We start from the raw sequence: 13590 nt of genomic DNA on the forward strand, positions 1-13590 counted from the left end.
GGTTATGACGAGTGAGTCGTCGCCAATGGCCCCGAGGTTCGGACTGAGAGCGGGGCTGATGAGAGCGCCCGCGTCGCTTCTCTGGACTAGGGGTCTGAACGGTCAGGTTATGTCCTTTAGTCTTAGATTTGGTCCTACCGGCCACAGGGTCCGTGAACTGAGGACTTGAGTCACAATCTGAAGAGGAAGAGTCCATCTGGGCTTGTCGGTTCATTGGTGTGGGGTTACGGTTATCATCACCTCCTACCGCTGGAGTGTAGGGTGGAGGTTGGCGGGAAGGGGACTGTGGTGAGAGGCCCGGGGCTGCGGGAGGCACTGTTGGGGTTGGGCGCCGAGTCAGTGACCATTCATCAAATTCATCATCAGCCTCGGTCAACGCAAAAGCAACCATTCGACCACGTGGTCTATCGGTATCCTTCTCAGAGGTCCCAAGGGAACTCTTAGTACGTTTCTCGTGCGCGCACTCTTTCTTTAAGACGTCTACAGTTTTAACATGTCCTCCTTCTGTCAAGGAAAGTCCTAGTTTAGTGGCATTCTCCTGCCAGCTTGACAGAAGGGACTCATCTTTCAGCTTTTGACAGTACTGTCTCCATTTGGCTATTAAATCCTTATCTCTTTTTTTTTTAAACCACCGGGACCATATATTTTGTTTTTACTCAACAAACCTATCCTTTGTGCATTTCCTGGCTCCGTAACTTATCATCCGACTATACGTAATTCAATAAGGTTCACAATCTTAAACTTCCCACATACAGGACAACACTACGAAGGGTTAAAAAACTTTCACTGTTTGAAAAAGTGGGTGGAGCTAAAGCAAACCACAACTCCCCGGTTTCCACACACAAGCTTCCTTCTCCACAGTAAAAAGCATACAAGCATTTAAAACAGACGTTCACAAGATTCTTTTTTTTTGGATCCATGACCTTTCAGGGAATTCGTAGTTTTATCTAAATTACCCATCCTTGTGTCGCCGCACGATGGATCAGGGTCCTAATTAATCCGAATCGTCCCCCACGCCGCCCCGTGGTGATCTCAGTTTAGCTTAACCAGAGTCTAGGTGGACCAAGTGATATACAAGATCGACACCGCACCTGGCGTAAGTACGATTTAAAATTTAACAGTCCCGCGTAGTCCCGCAGCTTAATTTTACGTAATTCCCTAACCTCCGCGTTTCCCTACGCGGTTCGCGCGATTCTCTATTTACTTGGGCCTCGAACCCACACAGTATGTTTGTGACGCCGCACGACAATTCTTACTTAATTTACTTGGGCCTCGAACCCACACAGCCTGTTCGTGATGCCGCACGACAATCTTTCTAGGTTCCCGATTTAAATCCAATCAGTGCCTAGACGGGCCAAGTGATATACAAGGTCGACGTCACACCTGCCTTGGACACTTATTTACTAAATTTAAAATGTGTTCGCCAGATTGACTTGGATCTCGTTCAGACACCACCTGAGAACCAGCGAGTGGCTAAACTTTCCTCAGACTTTTGAAACCGGAGGAAACTGGAGCAGTATTGAAATTATACTTACTCCAGTGGCCATTTTCCTCTCGTCTCGTCCAAGGCTAGTCTAGCTCTGAATTCGCAAGTTTTCGGCAGTCGTCCGTTGAGATCCCACTTCTGACACCAAATGTTGATACTGGATTCTTTTCCCTTCAATCTGTTTCAGCGAATTCACTGACACACGAACACTTTTACTCTTAGCAACATAAGACCTTTATTGGAGAATCTTCCGGCTGGGACCTGTTAAGATAAAGGGGAACCCACTCGAGTCGAGTTTGTCCACCTCTGTCCTGACAAGCTACGTAACAGTACAAAAGCTCAACACTTATACATTGTTACAGCAGAACACATTTGAGTGACACTTAGTTTATACAATCATTGGTCGATTTCCCCCATACATACCCAATTGCAGGCTGTCAACTCTCCAAATAGGGCAGGCTCCAGGGATGTGTTAATTGTTTCGATTTCCCTATTTCATGGCTGGATATAGCAGCCCCTCGTCTGACTCATGTCTGACTTTTGCTTTTTCGCGTAACTCGTGTTTGACCACAACTCTGAGTAATCCTTTGTCGACAGGGCAAATATCGCAGCTTGACATTTTCTTTTAGCCATTTTCCCATGATTCCCTATCTCCATCCTTTTGCTACCTTCTCCAGCCATCTACCACTTTTGCAATCCTTTTTCACATTCTCATAGGGAAGGAGGAACTTAAAACCTCACTGACACTACAGGAAAAGTACTCGGTAAAATAATGTGACCAGAAGTGGACATTGCCCTGGACCTGGTGGCCTGCATCCTAGAGTCTTAAAAGAAGTGGCTGCAGAGATAGTGGATGCATTGGTTGTAAGCTACCAAAACTCCCCGGATTGTGGAGAGGTCCCAGTTGTTTGGAAAACCGCAAATGTAACATCCCTATTTAAAAACGGAGGGAGACAGAAAACAGGAAACTATAGACTAGTTAGCCTAAAATCTTGCACTGGGAAAAAGCTATTAAGGAAGCAGTATGGGGACACCTGGAAAATAATAATTCAATCAAGCAGAGTCAGCATGGTTTATGAAAGGGAAATCATGTTTGACAAATTTGCTGGAGTTCTTTGAGGATGTAACGAGCAGGGTGGATAAGGAGGAACTGGTAAATGTGTATTTGGATTTCCATAAGGCATTCGATAAGGTGCCACATAAAAGGTTACTGCACAAGATAAGAGCTTATGGGGTTGGGGGTAATATATTAGCATGGATAGAGGATTGGCTAACTAACAGAAAACAGAGAGTCGGGATAAACGGGGCATTTTTCGGTTGTCAAATGGTAACTGGTGGGGTGCCACAGGGATCGGTGCTGGGCCCTCAACTATTTACAATCTATAATAATACTATGATGAAGGGACCGAGTGTAATGTAGCCAAGTTTGCTGATATTACAAAGATGGGTGGGACAGCAAATTGTGAGGACGACACAAAAAATCTGCAAAGGGACAGGCTCAGAGATTGGGCAAACATTTGGCAGATGGAGAATAGGCAAAAGGAATGTTGGCCTTTATTGTAGGTGATGGAGTATAAAAGCAGCGAAGTCCTGCTACACCTGTACAGAGTATTGGTGAGACCACACCTAGAGTACTGCGTACAGTTTTGGTCTCCTCCTTATTTAAAAGGAGGGATATACTTGCATTGGAGACAGTTCAGAGAAGCTTCACTAGTTTGATTCCTAAAGGGAAGGGGGTTGACTTATGAAGAAATGTTGAGCAGGTTGGGCCCATACTCATTGGAGTTTCGAAGAATGAGAGGTGATCTTATTGAAATACATGACACTGTGGAGACTCGACAAAGTGGATGCAGAGAGAATATTTCCACTCATGGGGGAATCGAGAACTAGGGGGCATAGTTTAAGAATAAGGGATTGTTGATTTTGAACTGAGATGAGGAGAAATTTCTTCTCTGAGGTTTGCAAATCTATGGAATTCTGTACCCCAGAGAGCTGTGGAGGCTGGGTCATTGAATATATTAATGGTGGAGATAGACAGATTTTTGAACGATAAGCAAGTGAAGGGTTTTGGGAGTGGGCAGCGAAGTGGAGCTGAGGCCAAGATCAGATCAGCCATGACCTTATTAAATGGCAGAGCAGGTTCGAGTGGCCAATGGCCTACCCCTGCTCCTATTTATGTCTTTTAAAGGATCAAGTAAGGATGCAAACACAATCAGCATTATTTTTATCTCACCCTTTTCCCGTTGATTAATTGGTCGATTATTCCAAATACTTACGCCTATAACTGGGTTGGAGTTTATCAATGTCAGCAGAAAGAAACCCCAACTTGTCAGAAAGGGCACAATTCAGTCTGGGGTAACAGCAGAATCCAAACCCTACATTCACTTGTGAACTCGCTGGTGTTTCAGCAGGTGGGATGACATAGTGAATCCCTTCCCACACACGAAGCAGGTGAACGGCCTCTCCCCAGTGTGAACTCGCTGGTGAGTTAGAAGGTGGGATGAACGAATGAATCTCTTCCCACACTCGGAGCAGGTGAACGGCCTCTCCCCAGTGTGAACTCGCTGGTGAGTTAGAAGGTGGGATGAACGAATGAATCTCTTCCCACACTCGGAGCAGGTGAACGGCCTCTCCGCAGTGTGAACTCGCTGGTGTATCAGCAGGTCGGATGACTGAGTGAATCCCTTCCCACACTTGGATCAGGTGAACGGTCTCTCCCCAGTGTGAACTTGCTGGTGTATCAGCAGGTTGGATGACTGAGTGAATCCCTTCCCACACTCGGAGCAGATGAACGGCCTCTCCCCAGTGTGAACTCGCTGGTGAGTTAGAAGGTGGGATGAACGAGTGAATCTCTTCCCACACTCAGAGCAGGTGAACGGCCTCTCCCCAGTGTGAACTCGCTGGTGAGTTAGAAGGTGGGATGAACGAGTGAATCTCTTCCCACACTCGGAGCAGGTGAACGGCCTCTCCCCAGTGTGAACTCGCTGGTGAGTTAGAAGGTGGGATGACACAGTGAATCCCTTCCCACACTCGGAGCAGGTGAACTGCCTCTCCCCAGTGTGAACTCGCTGGTGAGTTAGAAGGTGGGATGACACAGTGAATCCCTTCCCACACTTAGAACAGGTGAACGGCCTCTCCCCGGTGTGACTGCGCCAATGTTCCAGCAGGTGGGATGAGGCAGAGAATCCCTTTCCACACTCGGAGCAGGTGAACGGCCTCTCCCCAGTGTGACTGCGCCGATGCACTTCCAGCTCAGACGGGTAATTGAATCCCTTCCCACAGTCCGCACATTCCCACGGTTTCTCCATGGTGCGGGTGTCCTTGTGTCTCTCCAGGTTGGACAATCAGTTGAACTCTGGTCCACACACAGAACAGGCATACGGTTTCTCCCCGCTGTCAATGCTGCGATGTTTTTTCAGCCTGTGTAACTGGTTAAAGATCTTTCCACAATCAGTGCACTGGAACACTCTTACTCGGGGCTTGTCCAGTCACACTGATGTTTGAAATATGTTCCCACTGACAGAACAGACAAACATTTCTCCTTCCACATTCAAAGTCCGATGATATTCAGATCCTGAGGAATTAACTGAGTCCGTCAGATCTTGACGTGATGTTTGGTTTGAGTTCCCCGTCTGCAAATCCTGCCCCTCGAATATCTTGGAAAAGGAATTTATAAAAATCTTACTGCAAGTACAGGACATAAATTCAGAACAGACAATTCTAGATTCTATGGAATATTCTTTCCTCTCACGTTCCTCCAAAGCTGTAAATCCCTGCCCCATACACTCTTCCCCCTCCCTGTCCTGAAATTCAAACACATCGCCGTCTGAAGGCAGCTTGTCCTCCGTTCCCAACTTTCACCATCAACTCTGGCTGGGTTCAGTTCTACACTCACTGGTTCCCCTCCCCTGAAGGTCTGACTCTGGCTGGATTCAGTTCTACACTCACTGGTTCCCCTCCCCTGAAGGTCTGACTCTGGCTGGATTCAGTTCTACACTCACTGGTTCCCTTCCCCTGAAGGTCTGACTCTGGCTGGCTTCAGTTCTACACTCACTGGTTCCCTTCCCCTGAAGGTCTGACTCTGGCTGAGTTCAATTGTACACTCATTGGTTCTCCCCCTTGTCCCTCTCCTTAAGGTGCTGACTCTGGCTGGGTTCAGTTCTAAGCTTAAATAAACGAGACTATAAACGTATGAAGACAGAGTTGGCTAAAGTGGACTGGGAAAATAGAATAAATGTAGGATGCTTGATGAACAGGGGCGTACATTTCAGGAGATATTTCACAACTCTCAAGCAAAATATATTCCAGTGAGGAGGAAAGGGTGTAAAAGAAAAGATAGCCATCCATGGATAACTAAAGAAATAAAGGATGGTATCCAATTAAAAACAAGGGCATACAAAGTGGTAAAAACTAGTGGTATGACTGAAGATTGGGAAGCTTTGAAAAGCCAGCAAAGAATGACTAAAAAAATTATTAAGGGAAGATAGACGATGAAAATAAACAAGCACGAAATATAAAAACAGATAGCAAGAGTTTCTATAGATATACAAGATCCGACAAATCCTCTGGGAGGACAGACGCACCAACATTAGCGTCCTCGACCAGGTTAACAACCCCAGTATTGAAGTACTGACCACACTTGATCAGCTCCGCTGGGCAGGCCACATTGTTTGCATGCCAGATACGATACTCCCAAAGCAAGTGCTCGGAACTCCTTAACGACAAACGAGCCAAAGATGGGCAGAGGAAACGTTACAAGGACACCCTCAAAGCCTCCCTGATAAAATGCAACATCCCCACTGACACCTGGGAGTCCCTGACCAAAGACCGCCCAAACTGGAGGAAGAGCATCCGGGAGGGCGCTGAACACCTCAAGTCTCGTCGCCGAGAGCATGGAGAAACCAAGCACAGGCAGCGGAAGGAGCGTGCGGCAAACCAGTCCCACTCACCCCTTTCTCCAACCACTGTCTGTCCCACCTGTGACAGAGACTATGGTTCTCGTATTGGACTGGACAGCCACCTAAGAACTCATTTTAAGAGTGGAAGCAAGTCTTCCTCGATTCTGAGGGACTGCCTATGATGAGGTATATAAAAAGGAAAAGAGTGGTTAAAGTCAATGTTGGTCACTTAGAGGACGAGACCGGGGAATTGGTAATGAGGAACATGGAGATGGCAGAAACTCAGAACAAATATTTTGTATCAGTCTTTACTAATGTAGAGGACATGAACAATATCCCAAGAGTGGATAGTCATAGGGAGGAGGAACTTAACACAATCACAATCACTGAAGAGGTGGTACTTAGTAAGATAATGGGACTAAAGGTGGATCAATCCCCTGGACCTGATGGCTTGCATCCTAGGGTCTGAAGAAAAGTAGCAGCAAGGATTGTTGATGCATTGGTTGTAATTTACCAAAATTCCCTGGATTCTGGGGAGGTCCCAGCAGATTGGAAAACTGCAAATGTAATGCCCCTATTTAAAAAAGGAGGCAGACAAAAAGCAGGAAACTATCGACCAGTTAGCCTAACATCTGTGGTTGGGAAAATGTTGGAGTCCATTATTAAAAGAAGCAATAGCAGGACATTTGGAAAAACATAATTCGGTCAGGCAGAGTCAACATGGATTTATGAAGGGGAAGTCACGTTTGACAAATTGGCTGGAATTCTTTGCGGATGTAACGAACAGGCTAGATAAAGGGGAACAGTGGATGTGGTGGATTTAGACTTCCAGCAAGTATTTGACAAGGTGCGACATAAAAGGTTATTGCCCAAGATAAAAGTTTACGGGGTTGGGGGTAATGGATAGAGGATTGGCTAACTAACAGAAAACAGAGAGTTGGGATAAATGGTTCATTCTCGGGTTGGTAATCAGTAACTAATCAGGTGCCGCAGGGATCAGTGCTGGGGCCAAACTATTTACGATCTATATTAATGATTTGGAAGAAGGTACCGAGTGTAACGTAGCCAAGTTTGCTAACGATACAAAGATGGGAGGAAAGACAACGTGCGAGGACACACAAAATCTTCAAAAGGACATAGACAGGCGAAGTGAGTGGGCAAAAATTTGGCAGATGGAGTATAATGTTGGAAAGTGTGAGGTTATGCACTTTGGCAGAAAAAATTCAAAGAGCAAGTTATTATTTAAATGCAGAAAAATTGCAAAGTGCTGCAGTACAGCGGGACCTGGGGTACTTATGCATGAAACACAAAAGGTTAGTATGCAGGTACAGCAAGTGATCAGGAAGGCCAATGGAATCATGGCCTTTATTGCAAAGGGGATGGAGTATAAAATCAGGGATGTCATGCTACAGTTATACAGGGTATTGGTGAGGCCACACCTGGAATACTGCGTAGTTTTGGTTTTCATGTTTAGGAAAGAATATACTTGCTTTGGAGGCAGTTCGGTTCACTAGGTTGATTCCAGAGATGAGGGTGTTGACATATGAGGAAAGGTTGAGTAGGTTGGGTCTCTACCCATTGAAATTCAGAAGAATGAGAGGTGATCTTATCAAGATGTATAAGATTATGAGGGGGCTTGACAAGGTGGATGCAGAGAGGTCCTATCCACTGAAAGAGGAGACTAGAACGAGGAGGCATTATCTTAGAATAAGGGGGTCGCCCATTTAAAACTGAGATGAGGAGGAATTTCTTCTCTCAAAGTTGTAAATCTGTGGAATTCGCTGCTTCAGAGAGCTGTGGAAGCTGGGACATTGAATACATTTAACACAGAGATAGACAATTTCTTCACCAAAAAGGGAATAAGGGGTTATGGGGAGGGGGCAGGGAAGTGGACCTGTGTCTATGATCGGATCAGCCATGATCGTATCAAATGACAGAGCAGGCTCAAGGGGCCATATGGCCTAATCCGGCTCCTATTTCTAATGTTCTTCTGTGCTCTCCTCCCATGAAGGTGCTGACTCTGGCTGGGTTCAGTTCTACACTCACTAGTTCCCCTATCCTGAAGCTGACTCTGGCTGGGTTCAGTTCTACACCCACTGGGTCCCCTCCCCTAATGTGCTGACCCTGGCTGGATTCAGTTCTACACTCACTGGTTCCCCTCCCCTGAAGGTGCTGACTCTGGCTGGATTCAGTTCTACACTCACTGGTTCCCCTCCCCTGAAGGTGCTGACTCTGGCTGGATTCAGTTCTACACTCACTGGTTCCCCTCCCCTGAAGATCTGACTCGGGCTCGATTCAGTTCCACACTCACTGGTTCCCCTCCCCTGAAGTTGCTGACTCTGGTTCCCCTCCCCTGAAGGTGCTGACTCTGGCTGGGTTCAGTTCTACACTCACTGGTCCCCCTCCCCTGAAGGACTGACTCTGGCCGGATTCAGTTCTACACTCACTGGTTCCCCGCCCCTGAAGGTCTGACTCTGGCTGGGTTCAGTTCTACACTCACTGGTTCCCCTCCCCTGAAGGTGCTGACTCTGGGTCCCCTCCCCTTAAAGTGCTGACTCTGGCTGGGTTCAGTTCTATGCCCACTGGCTCCCCTCCCCTTAAAGTGCTGACTCTGGCTGGGTTCAGTTCTACACCCACTGGGTCGCGTCCCCTGAAGGTCCGACTCAGGTTGGGTTCATAAGAACATAAGTACATAAGAATTTGGAACAGGAGTAGGCCACCGAGCCCCTGGAGCCTGCTCTGCCATTCAACAAGATCATGGCTGATTTGGCCGTGGACTAAGCTCCACTTACTCGCCCGCTCCCCATAACGCTTAATTCCCTTATTGGTTAAAAATCTATTTATCTGTGACTTGAATACATTCAATGAGCTAGCCTCAACTGCTTCCTTGGGCAGAGAATTCCACAGATTCACAACCCTCTGGGAGAAGAAATTGCTTCTCAACTCGGTTTTAAATTGGCTCCCCCGTATTTTGAGGCTGTGCCCCCTATTTCTAGTCTCCCCGACCAGTGGAAACAACCTCTCTGCCTCTATCTTGTCTATCCCTTTCATTATTTTAAATGTTTCTATAAGATCACCCCTCATCCTTCTGAACTCCAACGAGTAAAGACCCAGTCTACTCAATCTATCATCATAAGGTAACCCCCTCATCTCCGGAATCAGCCTAGTGAATCGTCTCTGTACCCCCTCCAAAGCTAATATATCCTTCCTTCAGTAAGGAGACCAAAACTGTATGCAGTACTCCAGGTGCAGCCTCACCAATACCCTATACAATTGCAGCAGGACCTCCCTGCTTTTGTACTCCATCCCTCTCGCAATGAAGGCAAACATTCCATTTGCCTTCCTGATTACCTGCTGCACCTGCAAACTAACTTTTTGGGATTCATGCACAAGGACCCCCAGGTCCCTCTGCACCTCAGCATGTTGTAAATTTCTCCCCATTCAAATAATATTCCCTTTTACTGTTCCCCCCCCCCCAAGGTGGATGACCTCACACTTTCCGACATTGTATTCCATCTGCCAAACCTTAGACCATTTGCTTAACCTATCTAAATCTCCTTGCAGTCTCTGAGTCCTCTACACAACCCGCTTTCCCACTAATCTTTGAGTCATTTGCAAATTTTGTTACACTACACTCAGTCCCCTCTTCCAGGTCATCTATGTATATTGTGAACAGTTGTGGTCCCAGCACTGATCCCTGTGGCACATCACTAACCACCGATTTCCAACCCGAAAAGGACCCATTTATCTCGACTCTCTGCTTTCTGTTAGCCAGCCAATTCTCTATCCATGCTAATACATTTTCTCTGACTCTGCGTGCCTTTATCTTCTGCAGTAACCTTTTGTGTGGCACCTTATCGAATGCCTTTTGGAAATCTAAATTCACCACATCCATCGGTACACCTCTATCCACCATGCTCATTATATCCTCAAAGAATTCCAGTAAATTAGTTAAACATGATTTCCCCTTCATGAATCCATGCTGCGTCTAGATGTCCCGCTATTTCTTCCTTAATGATAGCTTCAAGCATTTTCCCCACTACAGATGTTAAACTAACCTGCCTTTTGTCTGCCCCGTTTTTAGACAGAGGCTGCTTTCCAATCCGCTGGCACCTCCCCAGAGTCCAGAGAATTTTGGTAGATTATAACAAATGCATCTGCTATCACTTCCGCCATCTCTTTTAATACCCTGGGATGCATTTCATCAGGACCAGTGGACGTGTCTGCCTTGAGTCCCATTAGCCTGCCCAGCACTACCCCCCTAGTGATAGTGATTGTCTCAAGGTCCTCCCTTCCCATATTCCGGTGACCAGCAAGTTTTGGCATGGTGAAGACCACAGCAAAATAATTGTTTAATGTCTCAGCCATTTCCACACTTCCCATTATTAAATCCCCCTTCTCATCTTCTAAGGGACCAACATTTACTTTAGTCACTCTTTTCCATTTTATATATCTGTAAAAGCCTTTACTATCTGTTTTTATGTTTTGCGCAAGTTTACCTTCGTAATCTATCGTTCCTTTCTTTATTGCTTTCTTAGTCATTCTTTGCTGTTGTTTAAAATTTTCCCAATCTTCTAGTTTCCCACTAACCTTGGCCACCTTATATACATTGGTCTTTAATTTGATACTCCTTTATTTCCTTGGTTATCCACGGCTGGTTATCCCTTCTCTTACCGCCCTTCTTTTTCACTGGAATATTTTTGTTGAGCACTATGAAAGAGCTCCTTAAAAGTCCTCCACTGTTCCTCAATTGTGCAACCGTTTAGTCTGTGTTTCCAGTCTACTTTAGCCAACCCTGCCCTCATCCCACTGTCGTCACCTTTGTTTAAGCATAGTACGCTCGTTTGAGACACTACTTCCTCACCCTCAATCTGTATTACAAATTCAACCATACTGTGATCACTCATTCCGAGAGAATCTTTTACTCGGAGATCGTTTATTTTTCCTGTCTCATTACACAGGATCAGATCTAAGATAGCTTGCTCCCTTGTAGGTTCTGTAACATACTGTTCTAAGAAACAATCCCATATGCATTCTATGAATTCCTCCTCCAGGCTACCCCGTGCAATTTGATTTGACCAATCGATATGTAGGTTAAAATCCCCCATGATTACTGCAGTTCCTTTTTCACATGCCTCCATTATTCCCTTGATAATTGCCCACCCCACCGTGAAGTTATTATCTGGGGGCCTATAAACTACGCCCACCAGTGACTTTTTCCCCTTACTATCGCTAATCTCCACCTACAATGATTCAACATTTTGTTCATTTAAGCCAATATCGTCTCTCACAACTGCCCTGATATCTGCACTCAGTTCTATACTCATTGGTTCCCCTCCCCTTAAGGTGCTGACTCTGGCTGGGTTCAGTTCTACACTCACGAGTTGCCCTCCGCTGATGGAGCTGACTCTGGCTGGGTTCAGTTCGCCACTCACTGGTTCCCCTCCCCTGAAGTTCCTGACTCGGGTTCCCGTGCCATGAAGGTGCTGATTCTGGCTGGGTTCAGATACACACCCAGTGGTTCCCCTCCACTGAAGGTGCTGACTCTTGACTGGGTTCAGTCCCTGGTAACCTGAGGCCCCGCCCACACCTCGCTCATGACGCATGCGCTGTGTCTCGATGAATCACACAAACCTGCAGCTGTCCTTTACAAAGATGGCGGCCGTCAGCCTGGGCTCAGAATCGAGAATAAGCCCCGAAGCAGCAAATTCGGGACCTGTAGTTTCCGAGTCCAGGTGTGCGACCTACACCAGGTGTTCATGAAGCCTGCCCGCCGAGTGCGTTACTCCCCTGCGAATCGATGCTTCCGTTTTGGCTCCAAATAGCGAGCCCGGTCACAAACCATACGCAGCTCTGATTAGAGCCACACTGCGCATGCCGACCTCCAGCCTGCGCAGTGGGCTCCTGCGCATTGTGCCCGTGGCATTGGGTCATCACATGGTCTCCTGGGCCCGGGGTCATCACATGGTCTCCTGGGCCCGGGGTCATCACATGGTCTCCTGTTGGCAGGGCAGGTGGTGCTGGGGTTCGGCCTTTTGGCTAAGATCATGCGTAACTGACCTGACAGGGGAGTAACCATGACCCCAAAGTGGTTCTCCCTGGATCAGGAAGGTGGTTCTCCTATGCTTTTTGGAAATAGGAGGTGTGTGGGGTTGCTGACCCATCCACCTCCATGGCACGAACCTGGTATTGCAGTACTTCCAGGAACGGTGCAGTGGCTCTCGGCCTTTTGGCTAAAAGCATTGGCGCAGAGTGATCCTTGATGTGTGCAAGGTGACCTCTGGCGTTTGTGATTTGACAAAGAATTGGAAAGATTGGCCACGAATTAAAAAAAAACAGTGCGCAATCGCTCATGTCAAAATAGAATAATCCAACTTGGCATTTGTTTATTAATAAAACTATAAAACCGAGAATCGTATCGGCAAAACCAACCGAATTCAGCAAATCTGTCATAATTAATCCAGGTTTTCCAAGTTCTGTCCCCAGTTGCCAGGGGAGATGAGTCAGGCCCAGCAGCTGCCGACCGGAAGTGGCTCATCGATGCCGAAGGTCGGTGTTGCCTGGCCCACAATGGTGCAGCGGCAGTCCGGGAGTCCCGGAGCGGGAGGCAGGCGCTTGTGATCATACAGCGAGAGGGGGCATACTGGGGGGATGGGACACTGGGGGACATGGGACACTGGGGGAGGGGGATACTGGGGACACTGGGGGAGGGGGATAATGGGGACATGGGACACTGGGGGAGGGGGATACGGAGGGCGTGGGACACTGGGGGAGGGGGATACGGAGGTCGTGGGACACTGGGGGAGGGGGATACTGGGGACACTGGGGGAGGGGGATACTGGGGACATGGGACACTGGGGGAGGGGGATTCGGAGGGTGTGGGACACTGGGGGAGGGGGATACTGGGGACACTGGGGGAGGGGGATACGGATACGGAGGGCGTGGGACACTGGGGGAGGGGGATACTGGGGACACTGGGGAGGGGGATCCGGAGGGCGTGGGACCACTGGGGGAGTGGGATACTGGGGACACTGGGGAGGGGGATACGGAGGGCGTGGGACACTGGGGGAGGGGGATACGGAGGGCGTGGGACATTGGAGGAGGAGGAAATAAAGAGAGGAGCTACTGTTTGGCTAGTGGGGGAGGGGGAGCTGCAGTGTGTGATGGAGGGATAGAAGGAACAGTGTGTAATGGGAGAATTAATGG

At 47.6% G+C, this 13590-nt stretch overlaps 1 pseudogene; it reads right to left on the reverse strand.

The window, feature by feature from the left end:
* The window catches only part of LOC139281577 (zinc finger protein 585A-like), a 440928-nt pseudogene that overhangs the window by 209215 nt on the left and 218123 nt on the right, over window positions 1-13590 (reverse strand).

The sequence above is a fragment of the Pristiophorus japonicus genome, chromosome 15 (assembly GCF_044704955.1).
Source record: "Pristiophorus japonicus isolate sPriJap1 chromosome 15, sPriJap1.hap1, whole genome shotgun sequence".
NCBI classification, from domain to species: domain Eukaryota; kingdom Metazoa; phylum Chordata; class Chondrichthyes; family Pristiophoridae; genus Pristiophorus; species Pristiophorus japonicus.